Genomic DNA, 16801 nt, shown 5'->3' with positions numbered 1-16801 from the left:
CAGACAGACAGACAGACAGACAGACAGACAGACAGACAGACAGACAGACAGACAGACAGACAGACAGACAGACAGACAGACAGACAGACAGACAGACAGACAGACAGACAGACAGACAGACAGACAGACAGACAGACAGACAGACAGACAGACAGACAGACAGACAGACAGACAGACAGACAGACAGACAGACAGACAGACAGACAGACAGACAGACAGACAGACAGACAGACAGACAGACAGACAGACAGACAGACAGACAGACAGACAGACAGACAGACAGACAGACAGACAGACAGACAGACAGACAGACAGACAGACAGACAGACAGACAGACAGACAGACAGACAGACAGACAGACAGACAGACAGACAGACAGACAGACAGACAGACAGACAGACAGACAGACAGACAGACAGACAGACAGACAGACAGACAGACAGACAGACAGACAGACAGACAGACAGACAGACAGACAGACAGACAGACAGACAGACAGACAGACAGACAGACAGACAGACAGACAGACAGACAGACAGACAGACAGACAGACAGACAGACAGACAGACAGACAGACAGACAGACAGACAGACAGACAGACAGACAGACAGACAGACAGACAGACAGACAGACAGACAGACAGACAGACAGACAGACAGACAGACAGACAGACAGACAGACAGACAGACAGACAGACAGACAGACAGACAGACAGACAGACAGACAGACAGACAGACAGACAGACAGACAGACAGACAGACAGACAGACAGACAGACAGACAGACAGACAGACAGACAGACAGACAGACAGACAGACAGACAGACAGACAGACAGACAGACAGACAGACAGACAGACAGACAGACAGACAGACAGACAGACAGACAGACAGACAGACAGACAGACAGACAGACAGACAGACAGACAGACAGACAGACAGACAGACAGACAGACAGACAGACAGACAGACAGACAGACAGACAGACAGACAGACAGACAGACAGACAGACAGACAGACAGACAGACAGACAGACAGACAGACAGACAGACAGACAGACAGACAGACAGACAGACAGACAGACAGACAGAAATCCATTTTTATAGGTATAGATTCTATGGGATATTTGATTATGGTCGCTATAAACCAAATCGATGGGGGGGGCTCCATAGCCGCAAGGTTACCGAGTCTGCTTTGACAAGCGAGTGGTCGTGGGTTCGAATCTTAGTAGAATCAAGCCATTCGATGTCAAGTGACTTTAGCATGGGTTTATTCTCAGGTCCCTCCATTTACCCTTCCTTCGTGCTGAATTCTATATTTACCCTCTGAAGCCTCTTGACAGTGCAAATGTCCCTCCTACACTTAAGTGTACTGGTCAGAAGTACGAATGAGTCCTCGCCAGGGACGGCTATAATATGGGATAGTGCTGGCAGCGAGGAATAAGTGGGTAAAGTAGATCAAGCTTTGAAGGAAGAGTAAACCCCAATACACGCAAGCACGCATACAATTTAAATCTCACTCAATAGCGATTATAGCAAAAAGAAATGCAGTGCAGGTCATACAGCAAACACCCGGGCGATATTACAATAGATCAACTATACTGGTCGCAGTAATAAGTCCACACATGGAAAAAAAACCAAATCGATCAGAATAATCTGACAGTAAAACTTTAACTTTGCTGCTCACGGATGTATTTTCAAGTTAATAAAGCTGGCGAACTTATTTAGCTTTCGCCAGAGCGAAAAGCGAAAAACTTTTTTAAATTATGGTGATGGCTGTCAAGCAATGAAAGCTTAACCGGTTTTATTGCTGCTTTCAGCAGAGCGTATTTGAGTTTATAACCTGATACTTGTAGCGGTTATGAAAACATTCTGAAGAGCGGGCCACTTGGCGGCCTCCAGAGTATTGTGTATTGCGGATAGCTAGAAGATAAGATAAGAAAAGATAAGATAAGATAAGATAAGATAAGATAAGATAAGATAAGATAAGATAAGATAAGATAAGATAAGATAAGATAAGATAAGATAAGATAAGATAAGATAAGATAAGATAAGATAAGATAAGATAAGATAAGATAAGATAAGATAAGATAAGATAAGATAAGATAAGATAAGATAAGATAAGATAAGATAAGATAAGATAAGATAAGATAAGATAAGATAAGATAAGATAAGATAAGATAAGATAAGATAAGATAAGATAAGATAAGATAAGATAAGATAAGATAAGATAAGATAAGATAAGATAAGATAAGATAAGATAAGATAAGATAAGATAAGATAAGATAACATAAAGATAAGATAAAGTTAAGATAAGATAAGACAAGATAACATAAAGATAAGATAAAGTTAAGATAAGATAAGATAAGTTGAGATGGGATCAGTGAGATAAGAAATATAATAATGGAAAGTAGGTAAAGTAGGTAAACAAAATAAATCAAATCTCTGTTCGAAAGAAAGCACATTTTACCCCCGAACGACACAATCCGGGCGAGAGAGTACAGAATAGACACTATAAATTTTAGTGTCGTTCCTGGGGGCTTGCTGTCAGCGCGCAGATTCGCCCGCATGTAAGGTTTCTCTGAACACACAACCTGGCCCGTTAGCTCGTCCAGCGCGTCACCGCACCGATCGTAAAGAGTCCTTTTATGAGGTCGCATAATTGAAACGTGTTTATTTTGCTCACATGCCTCTGACGAAGAGCCTTTTTATTAAGCCCAACGGACGCTTGAGAAGCCCGTGGACGCAGGAAGCAAGATACCCCTTCCGGTATACGACCGGATCCCATTCAGCATGAAACTGTGCAGAGTGTTCGTTCGCAAAAGGTAAGCTGAAAGCGACCACAGAGACGAATAGAATAGAAAATGTGTATCTCTGCGTGACAAAAGAAAAACTAGACGCAACCGAAGACCATTTCCCTTTCTGGCGGATAAGCTGCGCGGTGTCGCGCGGAGAGCATGGCACTGGATGGCACAATGCCGTTCACCCGTAAGCTCCGCTGACCGAAAGAAAATATTCGCCCTTCAAGTTTACTCTCGCCTACCACGGAACCAAAGAGAAGAAGAAGAAGAAAAATGGCCTGTGCAAGGCGCGACCCGATTGCTGGAATTTGTCCTGACAGAAGTATTCCACGTAATGCCGGAATTCGTTATTGCAAAACCGGAACATCAACCATTGTTCCTTTTTTTTTCGCCGATGAAAGAGCGAAGACAGTGGGATTATCCAGCTGGAAAGTTGTATTTTCCGCGACCTAGGGAAAACTTTCACTCCTCGACTGTGGTTGGGATCGTTCTAATTAGCTAAAGGGTTGCAAAGTTTTTCGGTGTGGAAAATTTGAATTTACGATTTTTTGCCTCTTTGAATTTTGTTCAAAGCAGTATTTTTGCAATTGATTGATTGAGAACAGCAACTAATACAACTTGAAAAATATTTGTTCAATTCTTTAAAAAAATCTTCTTTATTCCATCCAGTGATGGTCGGCCTCCCGTAGCACTTTATCCCTATTGAGCATTTCACCTTAAGTAATCCGCTTTCGAAATCTTTCTTTTATTTGACTTCAATCGGTCAGTTTGATGAGCTCCCCGGGCAGATCACTTCACCATTGTATGTGCATGTAGTTTGAACAAAAAAGGAATATTTTTTTGTTTCCTTTAGCCCTCGTACGGATTTCCACTTCCAAATTTACGGTTCCATATACGAAATGGGCTTTCCACCGTATTGTGTATTCATTGTTGTTCAACCGGAATAGAATCGACCGCCGGTCGTGGGTTCTGGCCTATGGCATTGAATATCGGATCAAAATCCGATGCAGAAAGTTCGCTTCTCGATAAGTGGATTATGTTTTTGTTCCTGAACCTGGACAAATCACGGTTTAATGCTGCGAGCTCCGGACAGTGTGCTGACGAGCAGCATTATACAGTTGGTATCGTTTTTGGTGTATTTCATAAAAAAAACACTGCAAAAGAATATCGCAATGAAATTTAATAATAATAAAATAAAATGATTATGTGGTATCATTGATTTTTCCATTCTCGCCAGTTGTGGCAGTAATGGCCAGTGATAAAATTGGATTGGATGCTAATCGGCTTTACTGTTCGCACGTTTTTGCATGCCAAAACCATCTTCAACCACTAGGCATTGGAAGATACGAAACCACGCTGACCCACTCTCGCAGACCCAGGCTCGGGCAGGAAGAATCAACCGGAGTTTGTGTACACGAGCATTAGACTTCCGTTCGGTTTCCCCTTTAAAACGGGGTGGCTTGGTAAAGTGAATATGCAACACTGCTCTTCCGTAACACCAATGGCGTATCTAGACTTTCTATTTCGCAAAATAAGGAATTGTGATAGCTTTTTAAGACACTCTCAAGGTTGCCATTCCAACCCGATTGTCTAACAGATAATCGATTAACCCCGACCACGGAACCTTGGACACGCACCAGTGCCGAGCACACAAGACCACTCACCGTTAATTCTTTCCACCGGATAGAGGCACCCCCATTTCGTTTGTTGTCGGAGAGTTGGTTGTAAATTCCGTTGCGCGATGATAGCTTCGTGGCAAAAAGTGCTTCCTTTCGCGGCGCTACTGTCGAGTGCATTCCAGCATTTCGAATGCATAGGCAGGCAGAACTGGACTGGATCCTGCATTGGGCCGGCAACAGGAAGGAGGAAGGTGGTAGACAGAGCTGTGGATAGCAACCGATGTGCTGTCGGTGAAGATTGCTATCTCTTTCCGGAGTGGATAAACTCCTGGGCTGCCTTTAGTTGTTTCGTTAAATGTTTCCTATTTCCGGTGAGTAATTCATTCCGGTTTATGTTAATGTTACTTTCCGGGCCAAGGTACTTACTTTTGGAACCTGGAACGGTGACCGGTCCGAATCGCTGTGCTAGGCCGAGCGGTTGTGTGGTTGGAATGCAGGTACGGCAAAATTAAAAAAAGAAACTTAAGAGAAGGAAGTAGATAGGAATCTTAAGGTGCAATTGAAAGTTAAGCAATTTTGTATTGTCAGATTACTATTACTGGTGAGGACGCAAGTATTTTTCGGTTATCCGTTTCCTTGCAGTTACCAGTGGTACACCATGCGCCTCCATTTCCAAGGCTTTATTTATTAAAAAAAATATCTCAAAAACTAAACTGCATCTTACACTGAGTTTGTGACTTACTGAGCTTTAAACTAAAGTACAATAGATGGGTGTCTATTGTCTTTATATCATGTAAACACGAAAAAAAACTATATTCTCAATGTTTATGTCAGTTTTTTAGTTTAATTGACCTAACGTCTTATGACAAGGCCTGCGCAGTATAATTTCTCCATCTGTTTCGGTCCATGGCAATTGATATCCAGATCCGCGGGCACCCAGTGCTCGCCAGATCTCGCTCCACCTGGTCTTGCCACCTCGCTCGCTGTGCCCCTCTTCGTGTTGTTCCTACCGGATTTGATGCGAAAACCATTTTTGCAAGATAGTTGTCCGGCATTCTAGCAACATGTCCTGTCCAACGTATCCGTCCAGCTTTAACCACTTTCTGAATACTTGGTTCGCCGTAGAGACGCGCGAGCTCGTGGTTCATTCTTCGCCTCCATACACCGTTCTCTTGCACTCCGCCAAAGATGGTTCTTAGCACCCGCCGTTCGAAAACTCCGTGTGCTCGTAGGTCCTCTTCTAGCAGTGTCCACGTTTCGTGCCCGTAGAGGACAACCGGTCTAATTAGCGTTTTGTACAGTGTGCACTTTGTACGGGGGCTCAAATTGTTCGACCGCAAGTGTTTGTGGAGTCCGTAGTAGGCCCGACTTCCGCTGGCAATACGCCTTTTAATCTAACGGCTGGTATAGTTGTCTTCTGTCGTCAGTCAGCCAAGATTTACGAACTCGTCGACTATCTCGAACTCATCCCTGTCGATTACTACGGTACTGCCCAAGCGGTCCCTGTCGCTCGGTTCCGCCCTCCAGCATATATTTCGTTTTAGATGTATTTATCTTCAATCTAATCTTCTCTGCTTCGCGTTTTAGTCTGGTGTACTGATCTTCCACCGCCTCAAATGTTCTGCCGACAGCATCCACGTCGTCAGCAAAGCAGACAAATTGACTGGATTTATTGAAAATCAAGCCCCGCATTTTGATCGCCGCTCGTCTTATAACACCTTCAAACGCAATGTTGAATAGCAGGCAGGAAAGACCATCTCCTTGTCGAAGTCCCCTGCGAAATCTGAATGGGTCCGAGAATCCACCCCAAGATTCTCACACAGCACTGGATCCCATCCATCGTAGCAATGATAAGTCTAGTAAGCTTACCCGAAAAGCCGCTTTCGTCCAAAATTTTCCATAGCTCTTGTCGGTTTACGCTATCATATGCGGCTTTGAAATCGCTGGATAGGTAATGCGTGGGGACTGGGAATTCGCGGCATTTATGGAGGATCTGCCGCAGGGTGAAGTTTTGGTCCGTTGTAGACCGACGCTCCATGAAGCCGGCCTGGTAAAAAGCAAAGGAAAACAGTCACCACCTTATCACCCGCTTCTGCATCTCGCTCATCACCATAAAAGCTGTGCCCAGCTCGAGTGTACTGCCGCAGCTCTGGTAGATGGTATGACCATCCCTATACGTACGTACCATCGTGCCCTTCCAGCACACCTCCTGCAGCGCTACGATGTCGAACTTGCGGTTCTCCACTTCTTTAGAAAGCACGTGGGTACTTCCGAGAAAATTTAGTGACCGACAGTTCCATGTTCCTAATTTCCAATCGTAAGTCCGTTTTCGTCGCCTGGGTCTTCTTTGGGAGAACGAAACAAAATTAGGTATTAGACTACCGAATGATTGGGGTTTTGGCCGTTCAGTCAGTAAATTATAGTAGACGCTAGATTTTACTTCTTACGCCAACGTTTCGATCGCGAATTTGAATTTTTAAGACTACAATACCAGCGCACTGAATATGGACAGAACGAACCCGTAAGGGCGATGTGTGAAGTTTTCAATAAATGTTATTTATATTTTGACTTTTCCATGACCAGTGTTAGTTTTAAAAATAGATTAAGAAGATTATTTAGCTTATAAGTTTTGTGAATTTGTATATTAGAAATGTCTGTGAACCTTGTGATATATGTAAACACTTATTGTAAACGTTCAAAAGAAGATGGGGTTTTTATGCCTTTTTGAGAGTCTATGTTAGATTTTTTCAAAAAGGCTTTTCCCCATCCAAGTAAATTCATGGAGGCCTACTTGGCCAGATGGATAAATAAATAAAAATGAAAAAATGAAATGAATTTGGTTCTTCATCAGGGCTTCTATAAAGTGTATTTTTATTAGCTGTTGTTGTCTGAATTATAATTTGTTTGATACTTACAAAGTGTTGATCGTCTTTGTCTGAATTCTTTTAGCCTACAGTGTTGTCTGATTTTGAATTTTGGTGCAATTTGTTTTGCTACATAATGTTTACGTTAATCAGAATTTAGTTACGATTTCTAATTGAGTATATAGTATAGTTTTGACTTACTGGTATCTATCATTTGTTTACGTTGTTATATTTATTACTATTTTAACCTGGCGTGAATTTTTCTTCTTGTTTTGAGCACGATACTTCTACAATTGATTTAATTAAAAACTGAGGCGTTCTTTCTCTGCGGGGCCAAATGGTATTCCAGCTGTAGTCTTGAATCGCTGTATTGTACCGTTGGTCGTTCCTTTACGCATTATTTTTAACAAATCATTCGAACAAGCTAAATTCCCGAATATTTGGAAGGAGTCGTTTATATTCCCAGTGTATAAAAAAGGCGACCGCCGGAATGTTAGGAACTATCGCGGAATTACTAATTTGTCTGCCGCGTCAAAATTGTTCGAAATAATTGTTAGCAGTATGATGTGGTCTCGTACAAAAAACTACATATCTCCAGCTCAGCATGGCTTCATGCCTGGCCGTTCCGTTTGTACGAATTTAATGGAGTTTACCTCTACCTGTATTTCACAAATAGAGAATAAGAAGCAAGTGGACGTAGTCTACACGGACTTGAAGGCAGCTTTTGATCGAATTGACCATATAATATTATTGCATAAACTTTTTCGACTCGGTGCATCGAAACAATTAGTGCAATGGCTCAGCTCGTAATTGCGTGACAGGGTATTGCGCGTGAAGCTTGGCTCGTGTATCTCTGCGCAATTCACCAATACCTCAGGTGTTCCGCAAGGTAGCAATATGGCCGTTCCGTTTGTACGAATTTAATGGAGTTTACCTCTACCTGTATTTCACAAATAGAGAATAAGAAGCAAGTGGACGTAGTCTACACGGACTTGAAGGCAGCTTTTGATCGAATTGACCATATAATATTATTGCATAAACTTTTTCGACTCGGTGCATCGCAACAATTAGTGCAATGGCTCAGCTCGTAATTGCGTGACAGGGTATTGCGCGTGAAGCTTGGCTCGTGTATCTCTGCGCAATTCACCAATACCTCAGGTGTTCCGCAAGGTAGCAATATGAGACCACTGCTTTTTTCACTGTTTTTCAACGTCGTTACGTTACTATTGCATATCGGATGCAGGCTTGTGTACACTGACGACTTGAAATTATTTCTACCTGTTGGAAAAACGATTGGTGCCGCCTGCAAGCGTTACTTGTTACTTGATACATTTGTTGACTGGTGTAAACGAAACTGGCTCACACTAAGTGTGGCAAAATGTGAGGTGATAAGTTTCTACCGCATTAAAAACCCGATTGTATTCAACTATCAGATTGAGGGGTCTGAGCTGCGCAGAGGAGACTACGTTAGCAACCTTGGTGTGTTACTTGATACTAAACTAACATTCGATATGCACCGTGAATCGATAATTTCGAAGGCAATGCGTCAGCTCGGCTTTATTTCGAAAATTGGTCGGAACTTCAACGATCCTCATTGCCTGAAATCGTTATACTGTGCTCTGGTTCGACCGCTGCTTGAAAATTGTAGTATAGTTTGGTGTCCATAGCAATTAACATGGATCCTGCGCATCGAACGAGTGCAAAGGAAATTCATCCGGCTTGCCTTGCGACATCTACCTTGGCGCAATCCCGAGAACCTCCCGCCATACTCGGGTCGATGCCGTTTACTTGATCTTGACTCATTAGACTACCGACGAAGAACCCAGCAAGCTGTATTCGTAGCTAAAGTCATCCATGGTGAAATCGATTCTCCCAGGCTTTTGTCACTACTGGATTTTCGTGCTTCACAACGGACTCTACGTTCTATTGGCCTACTACAAGTTCCATTCCATCGTACTGTTTTTGGATATAATGAACCAGTTACCGCATGTATTAGAACCTTTTTGAAAGTTGAAGAGTAATTTGAGTTCGATGAGCCTTCGCATAAATTTTTGCAGAAGGTAAAAGCCTCTAATCTGTTATAGTAATTAGACTTCATGTAGACATTAGTCAGATGAATTACAAATATAAATAAATAAATAAATAAATAAATAAATAAATAATTTAATTGTGCTGTTTTTCATTGGTCTGTATTCGTGATTTTAGCTTGTGTTTGTGTCTGATCTTGTGTTTCTGTGTTAGTGTTTGCCTCTGTGGTTGTTTTTCTACTAATTTGTTTTAGTGTGTTTTGTATTCCCGTGTAACATATGTTGATTCCATCTGTGTCAGAGCGTTTGTTGATATTGTTCGTAGTCATTATATGACATGCTTCCAGTATTGGTATTCGGGTTGATTTATTGTTGTGATCCACAATTGATGCTTCTTCCAAGTTTAATCGGTGGTTTGTGTTGACGCAGTGGGTGATCATAGCCGTTTTTTCCTTCTACTGTTCAAGTTGTATTTGTTTTGTATTTTGGTCCTGTATTTGTGCGATTTTTTCTAATTTGTTTGTATCCGATTTGTGTCCAGATAATCTTGGTTTTAGTTTGTTGGTTGTTAGTCCAACGTACATAGCTTTACAATAACAAACAAATTATAATTCAGACAACAACAGCTAATAAAAATATACGTTATAGAAGCCCTGATGAAGATCCAAATTCGCGATCGAAACGTTGGTGTAAAAAGTAAAATCTAACGTTTACTATAATTTAATGACTGAACGGCCAAACCCCCAATCTTTCGATACATATATATCAGTTGAAAAATACCAGCTAAGGTATTAGACTACTTGATATAACGGGTGGCAGTAGTTTAGTTAGTAAAACATTCGTGTACTAATCGAAAGTGGTTTTGCCGTCTTGAATCATTTTGAATTCTGTTTTTTGTTGTCTTTTTGACACCCTTTTGCTATTTTTCATTGTCCTTTTTGTTGTTAGGATTTGTTGTTTTGTGTTGGTTTATTCCGGACGTTGTAGGATGCAGAGGTACACAGGAAGAATAGCAGAAATAGGAAAAGTATCACTAGACATGATCGAGCTGTGAAGCCACCAACGTAAGAGGAGGCCAAGAAGGCAATTAGTGACTCGGAAAAACATCTGAGATGTTGAGAAAGACTGTATTGCGTCTAAACTTCTAAAAGCGTGGAGTGTTCGGCTGTACAAAGCAATCCAGGATTATGGTCAGAAACTGGATGAAAGAACAAGTGTCGCAGGAGTGGCTGGAAGGCCTAATTTGCCTTGTTCTTTTTTTTTTTTAAAAAAAAGGGCATCGACTCAATTCTGGCTTTAAGGTGATCTCCCCTATTCTATTCTGTAGATTGAGACCGCTATCGGACTCCATCATCGGCGAGTACCCAGTTGGCTCTCATGAGGGTTACGTATCAGATGTTTATCCTGCGTTAGTTGCTAGACAAGTTCTGGTATTACAACTTGCAGACTCATCATCCGTTTGTAGACTTCAAAGCGGCGTACGATTCAGTTAAACAAACAGATTTGTGAAACATAACTCTAGAAGACAGCATCTGACAAAATTGGTTTTTTGCCCAAAAACTTTATTGATATAGCTTAAGTCTATATTTTTTATGGAATTGGATTTCTTTAGATTGGAGTAGGAAACACTCTGCGGGGAAGCACGGGACCCGCTCTAACTTGCTATTCAACCTTGCTTTGGAATACGTGCAATACGTAGGGCAAACGTGGAAAGAAATGGGTCTGTCATTACGAGATCTCACATGCTTGATGCTTGGAGGGTCATGAATTCAGAGTTTCCACGAACTTTTTGTTCGTTGACTTCAAAGCTGCATATGATACCATCGACCGAAAAGAGCTATGGCAAATCATGAACGAAGACGGCTTCTCCAGGATGCAGATCAGACTGACCTTGTTATCGGTTCAGAGCCAGTAATATTTTTGGACTTGGTTTTCACGGCTCATCAATTATTAAAGAATCAAACAAAATTTAACTAATTTGCCCATACACATAATTTCACATTAACCTAAAACATTTCTTACATACGATTTTTTCCTACTGTACTTACATAGCTATATGTTTTTAATAGACTTTTTTCATTTATTTGACTATTTTGTCGCTGAGGTAAGGAATGCACTATGTTGAGCAGTAAGGAGACTATATTTTGTCGGTTGTTTCTTCTATATAAATGATAAGTTTTTGTAATCTTTTCGGATAATCATTCAGCTCCAAATACCGAAGCATTATGTCCTACTTCGCCATTTTTGACAGACCAGGAGATAGTTTGTTGACTCTATTGATCATGTTGATGGCTCTATTAATATGTTGATGTAGAGGAATGTGCTGACAAATAATTTAGGAAACCGGCACTCGCCATGGTCATCGTGACTCACTAACAGCCTGTCCACGAAGGGTAATTAATTGTTTCCTTTAATCACAGAAGTGAATTGAATGTTGGGATTGAAACTGTTGGAACTTATCAACAGTAGGTTTAATTTCAGCTGTTTTAAAACGCAGTCTAGCAAACCCTCAGTTACAGGATCCGCTGTTGGTGACTGAGTGTGTGGCCCATAGCTGTACCAAAAGTCTGTTTGTAAAAGCGGTTATCAACAAGTATCCGCCGCTTGTGATTGCCAACTTAATCAAAACCTGGAAATTAAATAAATGGAAAACTTATCCAATTTAATTCAACTATGTATATTTTATTCTTGACAGATATGTATTTCGTCTACGACTCCGCCGCTTCCTCAGTGTCTGTTTTCGAACTGACAGAATAAAATATACATAATAGAAATAAATTGGATATGTTTTCTTTTTATTTAATTTCCAGATTTCGTATACTATTAAGACGCTCCAAAAACTTCAGTTAATCAAAACACCAAAACAATAACAATTCATACAAGTGCAGCATACTTAAGGTTGCCAGTTATTCAAATTAAAAACAAACCCTGTTAGTATGCTGAGCAATCGTTCAAATGAACGGCGGTCCACGTTATAACAAAATTATTTAGAGACAAATTAATACAGAATATACTAAAATTTTATAGTCGAATGTACTTGTTTCAATAAAAATTTATAAATAGGGAACTTCTTGAAAGCCTCTTAGAGCTCATCTGTAGCCTCCCTGTGAGCGTTTCAACATTCAACTTGAAATGATTTAAAAAATTAATCACTGCGGGACACTTTCCGGGACGAGCCACCCAAATCCGTGACACTCCCGCACAATCCGGGACATCTGGTCAGTCTAGCAAAATGCGTTTTGCGATTAAAGTAGAGGCTGTTTTTCGGTCCATAAGTTTCAGATTGTTTAGTCACTCGATAAGAGAGTTAGTGCTACGCTGAGAGCCTGAAGTAGGATCTCGTGTCAATAACTTGTATGTTATGGTACCCTGAAGAAGTGTTGATATCCCAAGTAACAATGTTGGTTTTATTACGTACTTATGACGGTTCTGGTGACCAAACTTGGACATAAAAACCGCATTAAGAGCGTAATAAAACTCAAATTGTTGCTTGGGATGTTTTATTTGTAGTCAGAAGCAAACGTTACTACCGTTTTGTTGGTAAATTGTTGGTTGGTAAACTCTCGGTATTTAGTCTAGTATTGATTGAAACCTCGGATGAAGCAGACTAAATGTAGTCGTAAATATTTCCCTTTATTGAGAAACCTGTGCCCAGTTGTGACAATTTATAAAAGCAAACATAAGGCAGAGATAAACTTATACATATTCGTGTGTATAGTTGCAGTTATGAATATTTATTCAAATCAACTTTCGCTAGCATTTCGTACAGAATACTCGGATCGGTTGTTCGTTCGTACACGTGCTTTATTTTTCCCAGCCGATTCCTGTTGTATCTTGGCTTTTTAGACTAGAAAGCGGCCCGGACCATCCAGCTAGCCAGTTAGGCACGCAGGCAAACCAGGAGTGAAGAGCGAAAAGAAAAAGAAATAAACTCGAAATGGGAAAAGTTTAACCGACATTTTTCACATTAAAACGATAAAGTTAAAATAGTACATGAATTTTGCCCCGGTACGGCCTGTTTCGCATATCCGTGTAATCTGTTCGGCAAGCTGCGATGGTGCTGGTGGCTGAAAGTGGAAGTGTGGGGGACAAGGGTAGAGGCAAGAATTGTTCAGTGTTTTATTTTAAACTTAACCTCATTTACATTTTTCCTCCTCCGCTGTACCTGTCTGTACCTATAACAGATAACGATAGGTGAAACGTAATATGCATGTGATGCAGTGAAAAGCTACTCGCTCGGTGCCAGATGAACCCGGATCGAGAGTCAACCTTTACAAGCGGCGTCCGGAGTGCTATCGAGTAAATCACGGTATCGTATGCATGCAGTATTCAAATTGAGCGATGTCGTTTTTTAAAAAAAGTTTTACATTGAAATGAAGTGTATTGAAATACTGTTTGAATTCGATTACCTCTTGCAGTGAAAATGTCTTCTGTCAAACACTGAGTTGGCATATAACTAATTCAACTACCTAGTTAATAAAAATTGACTGACTGATTGACTGATAAAAATGACTACATTAATCCTTTCTTTGTATAAATGTACCTCAGATTTTAGAAGCAGATTTAAATTTTCTCTCTTTCTAATTCTGAACCTATAGTTGTGAATATTAATTACTGAACACGGGCAATGGACGCTTCAGACACGTGTCATCTTATAACCAGAATATTTTCCATATTCATAAAACCCGCATGTGTATTTATTTTATCTCCATAAACCAGATTTGCGGATGTGTTTGCCACGTGCTAGCATCACCGAAATTCCATTCCAAGCCAGTTGTCATTGTTTCCTTTCCTGTCTGGGAAAATATTTTCAACCGAAATGTTGCTTTCCGTGTCCGCTCTTAAGCCGTCCGTTTTTGAATTACGAAACCGGTCACCATCGTATCGCATCGGTTCCGGCTAGCGAAACTTAGGACTAGAGGTCTTCATTATCGCAAATCGCTGCTCGGTTAGCTTACCTTTGAGCGTTCCCCAACCGGAACGGATTGTGATGCGCTGGAATGTGCGAACGGTTGCTGGTGGATGTTTATTTTGCTAAAATTAATTAAAATCTTTTCCCTCCACCGCCAACGGGTCGACGCTTGGACCGACGACCGTTTCGGTCAGGTCCACCAGCCAGCATCATGGTGCTGCTGGTGCTACTAAGGACGGTTGTCAGTCACCTTCAGAATTATCTAGATCGACTAGACTAACCCAGAGCACTAACTTAATCTGTAGTTATAAACACTTTAATTGTACTCGCTAACTAAATCAGCACTATTCAATGGAGTTCCGGTGATTAATTTTGATTACAAGCTGCAGATAATAATCAGCGCAGCATTATTTAAAATTATGCGGACCTGGACCCTGCCTTGACATTTGAAAACAGTTAAGCACTTTTTTGGCTCAAAAGACTTTCGAACTGAGTAATCAACCTAAAAATCAGTTTCAATGCAGGAAATTTAACGAATTCACTATATTAAATGATAATCTTCCGTTGTTTTCACAAATGACAATAATTTATTGCACTCAAAGTGGAATAATTTAAATATTGTTAAACACCTGGTAATTTAAAAAATCAGAGGGGTTGTGTACAAGACACGACCGCATATATAGGTGACGCAGGACTACGTAAGTCTCTTTGTAGTGATAGTAGCATGTATGTATTCATGCTTGTAATCATTCGATTCTTCATGTATGCATGCTATATGCAACATATATACATGCTACATGCGTTGTATGTAACATTTATCAAAGTAGTAACATTGCATACGTTCAATTCTCAAAAGATTGTGCATTTGAAAACAATTTAACAAAATCAAGAACACAAACTATTTCTTTCCTGCTACCTTACTGAAATTAAAGATTGTTTTTATTATCCATGGTTTCCCACGTTGAAGGAATTTTACCAATTCAGTCCTATTTTATCAACAGCACATCTTTTCACTACACTTCTAATGAAACGGCAAGCATGCGTATTCATACAAAGTCGTATTATAACCGAACACTGCAGCTGTAGCACATTTTTCCAACACAGATATCAAATTCGCCGTGGTTTAATCGTCTCTCAGTAAAGAATTTGCGATCTGTTGGGACAACGAACTTGCGTCATTTGTTCTGGCACACTTCCCTAACATAGACATCAAATCGGACTAGGTTTAATCGCGTTCGTAAGAAATTTGTTGGCACGAGGGGTCTTTGTCACTCTCTCTGGCGTACTTCCCAAGCAAGCACATCAGAATGTCTATTCTAATTCCAAACCGAACACGATATCTGAAACAGATATTAAAAATAAGATTCAATAATATATATACCTATCGCTTTCGATTGTTCATTTTTAAGATAAAATAAAATAATTTACCTGTTTTCCTTTTCACGACGCTGTTGAAATGGTTGAAATGAAATCGACGCAACGTGATGCAACCGCAACGTAAGATAAAATGGCGTGCAGAAAACGAAAAAAATACACTAACACTTTTTCACCCAAAATTAGGTAGTGATGCGATTAGTAATTTTTACCTAATTTTCGTTAGTAATTTTTACCTAACTGGTATAAACATTCAGCTTTACCTAAATTTAGGTGATTTCGATGTTTTCATTAGGTACTTTCCTGGTAGAGTGTAGAGTGTGAAAGTGCTCATCATATACTGTGCGAATGCACATAAAATAAATAGGCGCAAATTTCTTGATAAAGGACTGTTGGAGCTTTCGGAAATATGGGCTTGTTCTCCTCAGAAAGTAGTACAATTTATTCTCAACATATTACCATGTTGGGATGATGTCTTCAATTAAAATAACTGAATCTGGATCTGGATCTGGATCTGGATCTGGATCTGGATCTGGATCTGGATCTGGATCTGGATCTGGATCTGGATCTGGATCTGGATCTGGATCTGGATCTGGATCTGGATCTGGATCTGGATCTGGATCTGGATCTGGATCTGGATCTGGATCTGGATCTGGATCTGGATCTGGATCTGGATCTGGATCTGGATCTGGATCTGGATCTGGATCTGGATCTGGATCTGGATCTGGATCTGGATCTGGATCTGGATCTGGATCTGGATCTGGATCTGGATCTGGATCTGGATCTGGATCTGGATCTGGATCTGGATCTGGATCTGGATCTGGATCTGGATCTGGATCTGGATCTGGATCTGGATCTGGATCTGGATCTGGATCTGGATCTGGATCTGGATCTGGATCTGGATCTGGATCTGGATCTGGATCTGGATCTGGATCTGGATCTGGATCTGGATCTGGATCTGGATCTGGATCTGGATCTGGATCTGGATCTGGATCTGGATCTGGATCTGGATCTGGATCTGGATCTGGATCTGGATCTGGATCTGGATCTGGATCTGGATCTGGATCTGGATCTGGATCTGGATCTGGATCTGGATCTGGATCTGGATCTGGATCTGGATCTGGATCTGGATCTGGATCTGGATCTGGATCTGGATCTGGATCTGGATCTGGATCTGGATCTGGATCTGGATCTGGATCTGGATCTGG

Source organism: Sabethes cyaneus, chromosome 3 (assembly GCF_943734655.1).
Source record: "Sabethes cyaneus chromosome 3, idSabCyanKW18_F2, whole genome shotgun sequence".
Taxonomy (NCBI): Eukaryota; Metazoa; Arthropoda; class Insecta; order Diptera; family Culicidae; genus Sabethes; species Sabethes cyaneus.
The sequence above is the reverse complement of the archived record's forward strand: the minus strand, read 5'-3'. Positions refer to the sequence as shown.